This window comes from Penaeus monodon, chromosome 4 (genome assembly GCF_015228065.2).
Source record: "Penaeus monodon isolate SGIC_2016 chromosome 4, NSTDA_Pmon_1, whole genome shotgun sequence".
NCBI classification, from domain to species: Eukaryota; Metazoa; Arthropoda; class Malacostraca; order Decapoda; family Penaeidae; genus Penaeus; species Penaeus monodon.
In genome coordinates, this window is record NC_051389.1 from 52,271,390 (window position 1) to 52,277,359 (window position 5,970).

General features: G+C 29.7%; 1 protein-coding gene across 1 annotated transcript in view; it reads right to left on the reverse strand.

The window, feature by feature from the left end:
• Positions 1 to 5,404: 5,404 nt before the first annotated feature.
• LOC119572308 (UPF0764 protein C16orf89 homolog) overlaps positions 5,405 to 5,970 on the reverse strand; it is a 12,728-nt gene continuing 12,162 nt past the window's right edge. The window contains exon 8 of the mRNA XM_037919334.1: positions 5,405 to 5,970. This exon is cut by the window's right edge and continues 1,409 nt beyond it. The gene's annotated coding sequence lies outside the window, so the exon portion shown is untranslated.

The following is a 5,970-nucleotide window of genomic DNA, read 5'->3' on the forward strand; positions in this document are numbered from 1 at the left end:
AGACAGCACTGGTGGCTATCCTAAACAGAAAAAAGGAAAACAAGTGGTGCAAGGGTCTCTTAAATAACCGACACAAAATTTTCATGGATGTAAAATTTTATCACAATCTTGAGCAGTGTAGGAATAAGTCTCACAGTATGAATATCTCTTACAGAAAGAGGCTCACTTTGTATTTATTCTTATAATTCTGTTTACACCTGTCACAACATTAAGAAGTTACTACAGATAACATTTTTAAAAAGCTGAAAATAACTGAACACTTGCTAGCTGTTATCCAAATGCAAATAATGTTTACATACATACAATATATATACACACACTTGCAGGCATGAAGCACACATGTGTGCATGTGTACAAGTATATATATATATATATATATATATATATATATATATATATATATATATATATACATATAATATACATATATACATTATATATACATATACATATATATAATAATATATATATATATATATATATATATATATATATATATATTTATATATATATATATATATATATATATTGTGTGTAGTTGTATTATTTGTTATATATATATATATATATATATATATATGATGTGATGTAATGTGTATATATATGATATAGTGTATATATATATATTATATATATGTGTGTGTGTGTGTGTGTGTATGTGTGTGTGTTGTGTGTGGTGTGTGTGTGTGTGTGGTGTGTGTGTGTGTGTGTGTGTGTGTGTGTGTGTGTGTGTGTGTGTGTGTGTGTGTGTGTGTGTGTGTGTGTATGTGTGTATGTATGTATGTATGTGTATATGTGTGTGTGTGTGTGTGTGTGTGTGTGTGTGTGTGTGTGTGTGTGTGTGTACATGTGTGTGTGTCTATATGTAGCCATATATATATATATATATATAATATATATATATATATATATATATATATATATATATATATATATATATTATATATATATATATGTGATATATATATATATATATATATATATATATATATATATATATATATATATATATATATATATATATATATATATATATATATATATATATATATATAATGTATTTTTTATACATCATATTCATTTTATTCAAATTTTGATATATAACATGAATCATGCAACTGAGTACCAAAAATTCAACATTCATGGGTGCATCTCAAGCAGTTAAGTTAAGAAGTTGGAAAACAGTTTTAAAATTGACCATGATTCAAGTTGGGGTCTACTCAAAAGATGAAATAACAGCTGATTCTCAAAATTTTTCCCTTCTTTTCTCAAGTATACTGTGTCAACACAAAACCATTCACTGTTCAACTAAGTCCATTTTGCAGAATTGGTCTTTGAAATATAATGCAGGGCCATTTTCTGGTATACTATTTTGGAAAAAAGGGGGTCAGGATTGCAAACTGACCCATTTTAAACAAAATGTACTGATATCAACAAAATCTGCTTGATATTTCTTTTGTACAGAACCTTTCTATTATTATATTTATTCACAAATGACATGTCTCAACCAACTTCCTTCTGTTTTTAATTTCCCAATACATTGCTACAGCTAAATGTCAATTCATCCACATACAGAACAAATGATGAAAAAAGGTATAAATAAGATTTCAGAATTACATAATTCTATATACTTAAAAACTGAAATTCTATTGGTGTAAATATTGTAATGTCAATTACACTGTTTGCACTTTCATATTATTAACTGTCATTTATACTATTTCATCACACCCAAAGATTCTGATGAAACATTGGTTACAGTGATAAAATCTTTGAACTGACAAATACAAATGCAATTTGTATCATAATAAAAATGATCTTACATCCCTTGTTATTACTAAAAAATATATATATCACGTTAATGTTTCAACATTAATAAATAAAAAATACAAAAGAAACAAAGAGATCCTGTACCACTGATATGACTGGTAACATACTAGGTGCTCCTGACAACAATGACAAGCTCACCAATTTAAGGAAATAAAAAAATAAACCAAAAAGTTAAATTTCAAATTAAATAAATAAGTTACAGGGTCAAAGAGGAGAGCAATTTATTCATTGTTTGTAAGAAACAAAAGCACAGACATGCAATTACTGATACTACAATTGATCTTAAAACCCACGGGGAGCTTGACCCTGTTGTCAGCAACACAGTTTTATTAGTATTTATTCATTCATATGATTGTTGTTAGTTTCATTATCATCAACAATAATATTCTGAATAATATCTTAGTTGTACTGATTACCTTGCAATGACACATTTTCAGTATCATTTACAATCTTTACATTCTATCAAATAACTTTAAAAGGAAAATAAATACATCACACAGACAACGCTGATGGTATAAATAGATACACTGTTCAAAAGTTATCAGCTTAACATCATAAGGCTTAGCAAGAATTTCATATCCCATCAAAAAGGAAATTTCTTGAATTCACCTTTCATAGACAAAAGACAAAAGGAAACAGGTTTTCCCTTTTCAGTCTATTTCAAAACAACTTCTATAGCATCAATGAAAACCTCTCATTCCAGACTTTATAATTTTTTTTCACAAGACCATCATGACATGTTTCTTTTGAATAAATTTATAACAATACCATGTCTACATATGTGGTCTTGGAAAACATTATTTCATAATCAAATACCTAACATAAGGGAGAAAAATATAAGCATATAATTCACTGAAAAAATGTCAAGTGCAAATAATATTGGAAACAAAAAAGAGAGAGAAAAAAAATTATGACAGACCACACCTCATCAAATCCTATATGTGAATATAACTTTAAAAACTATATTACATTTCTTCAATATAAATATTTGCTGAGAGAAAGTCATCTTAACTACTGGTGCATATTGTAGACTCTTTCTATTGCACATGTGCTTCAAATAAAAAGAATTATTAAGCTTATCATCACTAAAAAAATAAAAGATAAAAGGCAGATGTTAATAATGTAAGCAGGCCTAGCTAGAAAAGCAAATCATATTCCAAGTTGTGCATAGACTAAATTAACATAAAATTTTTGCTATCTCTGACTACTTTTTTGACTTCCTTATCACAGATTTATCACTATTTTCCCACAACCAGATCAGATCCTCTTGAAATAATGGAAATGGCGGTTTGCATTATTATTAACCTTCATTATACATGGATGAAGGAGCAAGGATGGGAAAATAAGAGAAAAAGAAATTGAAAACAAAATTTTCAAATCAAAAGCACAAAAAGCTGTTCATCTCAGAACATAGCCTAAATGTTCACATGCAAATGCTTATGTCCCTATACATACATAAATATATGCACACAAGCACACACAAGCATACATGCATGTGCTCATAAACATACGCACATAACCACACATGCATGTGCTCGTAAACATACGCACATAACACACACACACACGCTCAAAATCCGACCATTTGGCACATACAAATATATTAATCATTCTTACTGAAAGTTTTAAATATATTATCATTCTCTTTTTAAAAAACATAAAATCTGGTTCTAAACATATAACCAAAGAACTATACAAAAATATACGTCAAAAGATTTTCCACTCAAAAATGTAAAAAAAAAAATCTTGGATTTAGTCTAATTTCACCTACTGATAAACAGAATGTGCCAAAAATAAAACTTCAGAGAAAAAGATCTTTTTGACTAAATATTTAACCAGGCATTCCTTCCATCATATTTCTCAGGATCCATGCAATTCAGGTATCATAAATCTAAGCCAAACAATGATAGGCCTATGACAATAAAATAGAAAAAGAAAAAGAAGAAAAAAATTCCAGGCTTAAGAAAGATGCAATGATTTGCAAGTTCTACATAATGTTTGACATGTATGGATTCAACATGAACAATATGTTTTTAGTCATTTTATTGACTCTTCTTCCCATTATATCACTGTTTTCTAATATATGCAAAATGAGACAGGCACTTAGGATACACAGTAGAAATAATTCAACAGGTTTTAAAATAGCCTACTAACTTTGTTTTTGAGACAATGTAAATAATACATACTTGTTGAGATTTAACAATTTTTCAAATCAAAATCATGTTCACTGCAAAATGCAAGTTATTGAATTTCATCAGAACATTTTTCTAAAGCTTGGAATAAAGATGATAAACCTGTCTTCACTGAAGCAAAATACTCCAAGATTTTTATTTTTACTATTTTTGAATCTAATTACAATCTCTTATATTTTCCACTCCCACACACATGCCTTTCACTTTCAAGTACTTAGTAAATGCAATTAAACACATAATGTTACTTGTTGCTAATAATGAAAGCTCAACTGGATATTTTTTTTACATTATCATTATTTGTGTGAGAAATAGACTGCTCAAACAAAGCATTTTACTTCAGGTTTCTGAAGTAAAAAGTAAACTTTGTTGCAATAGTTTCAAAATTAACATTTTCTTTGCAAACTCCTACAAAATTCTACAACTGTCAGTTGAATCTAACCCTTTTCAATATTTACTGTGAATATTAACCCAAAAACTAACATACATCATATGTACCTGCAACATACGATATATGATGGAAAAGCTTTTCTTGAACATGTTACAGGGAAAAGGCCCTGTAAATCCAACAGCAAATAACCTTAATCAGCAGTGAAGAACAGTAGTAATGGTAAGAAAATTGCTGCCATCTTATTTAGTTTCTGTTTCTTGACCCTAACTAATAGTGCATGGGTGACAAGATGAAAAAACTGCACAGTTACTGGATTAGTTATTTCTTTTAAATGGTATTTGCAATGGGTTGCTATTTCATTGTAGCTATTTCTCAAATACTTCAGGCAAATATGATAAAAAAGAGTTGCATGACCCTTATCATACCAGCTAGAGGTAATTTCATAAAACTTTAATCAGATCTGTTCTAATACTTGTTAAGCATCAATACATGATAACCTCCTTGTCCCACATTTTCTTCCCCTTCTAACACTGCTTTTACACAAAGAGTAAATCAAATTATTGCCATTACTCACATGAATATCTAGTCTGTGAAAACATGCAAATGACCACAAATGATGCTTACATAAAAAAAGGGGAATTAATATAATTATGGCTGGGGTGTGGAAGAGGCACACAAGAGTGGACGGTCATTTGTGGTTGACCAGGAGGCAGAGATGAACAAGGACATTGTAGTTTATCCCATATGAACACAGTAGTATGGTAACATGATCACATTGGGTAACACAATACTCAGTATTACTTACTGAGGCAAAGAGGCCTAATCCCAAGCTAGTGTCTGATTTATTTCAATGACTCTGGATGGTATGTATATCATGCCATTATTAACTCAGTCCAATCATAGTTTACAGTCCTTCTACCATGCAGACTTTACATCAGGATGCTTTTGCAGGAATTTAGGCAAAAAAAAAACAGCACTAAGACCTCATGTTAAAAACAGCACTAAGACCTCATGTTATCATATATGTCTGTATCACAACAAATCTGGGACTTTATCTGTGTATCAGTTAATGGCAAATAAGCATACTGATTGCCTACACATTTATGGTCACTCCAGTGTTTTTGAACTGTTGCATACAACTCTGCATTTCATGAGTATTTTAAAGAAAAGGTTGAAACAACACTGTAAAACAATGAGAGCTAAATTACATGTTGTCGAGAGGTGAAGAAATAAGTGCTTATTTTCTTTATATGAAATACCTCAACAATTATTTTATATTACAATCCCTAAAACCTAAATCAAATTCATTACAATTTTACTTTTAACCTATTTCCCTTTGCTCCCAGCTAAAGCACTCAAAGGACCCTCTAGGACTGTGTGTAAAAATGATGGGATGTGCCACATATGGGAAACAGAGCATGTTTTCATGCTATATATGCATCTTCTTTGTGGCTGTGATACATTTATGTGTGAAGTACTGACATCTTTGTGCTATTTTTCAGCCTAAATTTCCACACAAATACCCAGCCATATATACATGATAAATATACTCTTGATAAATAT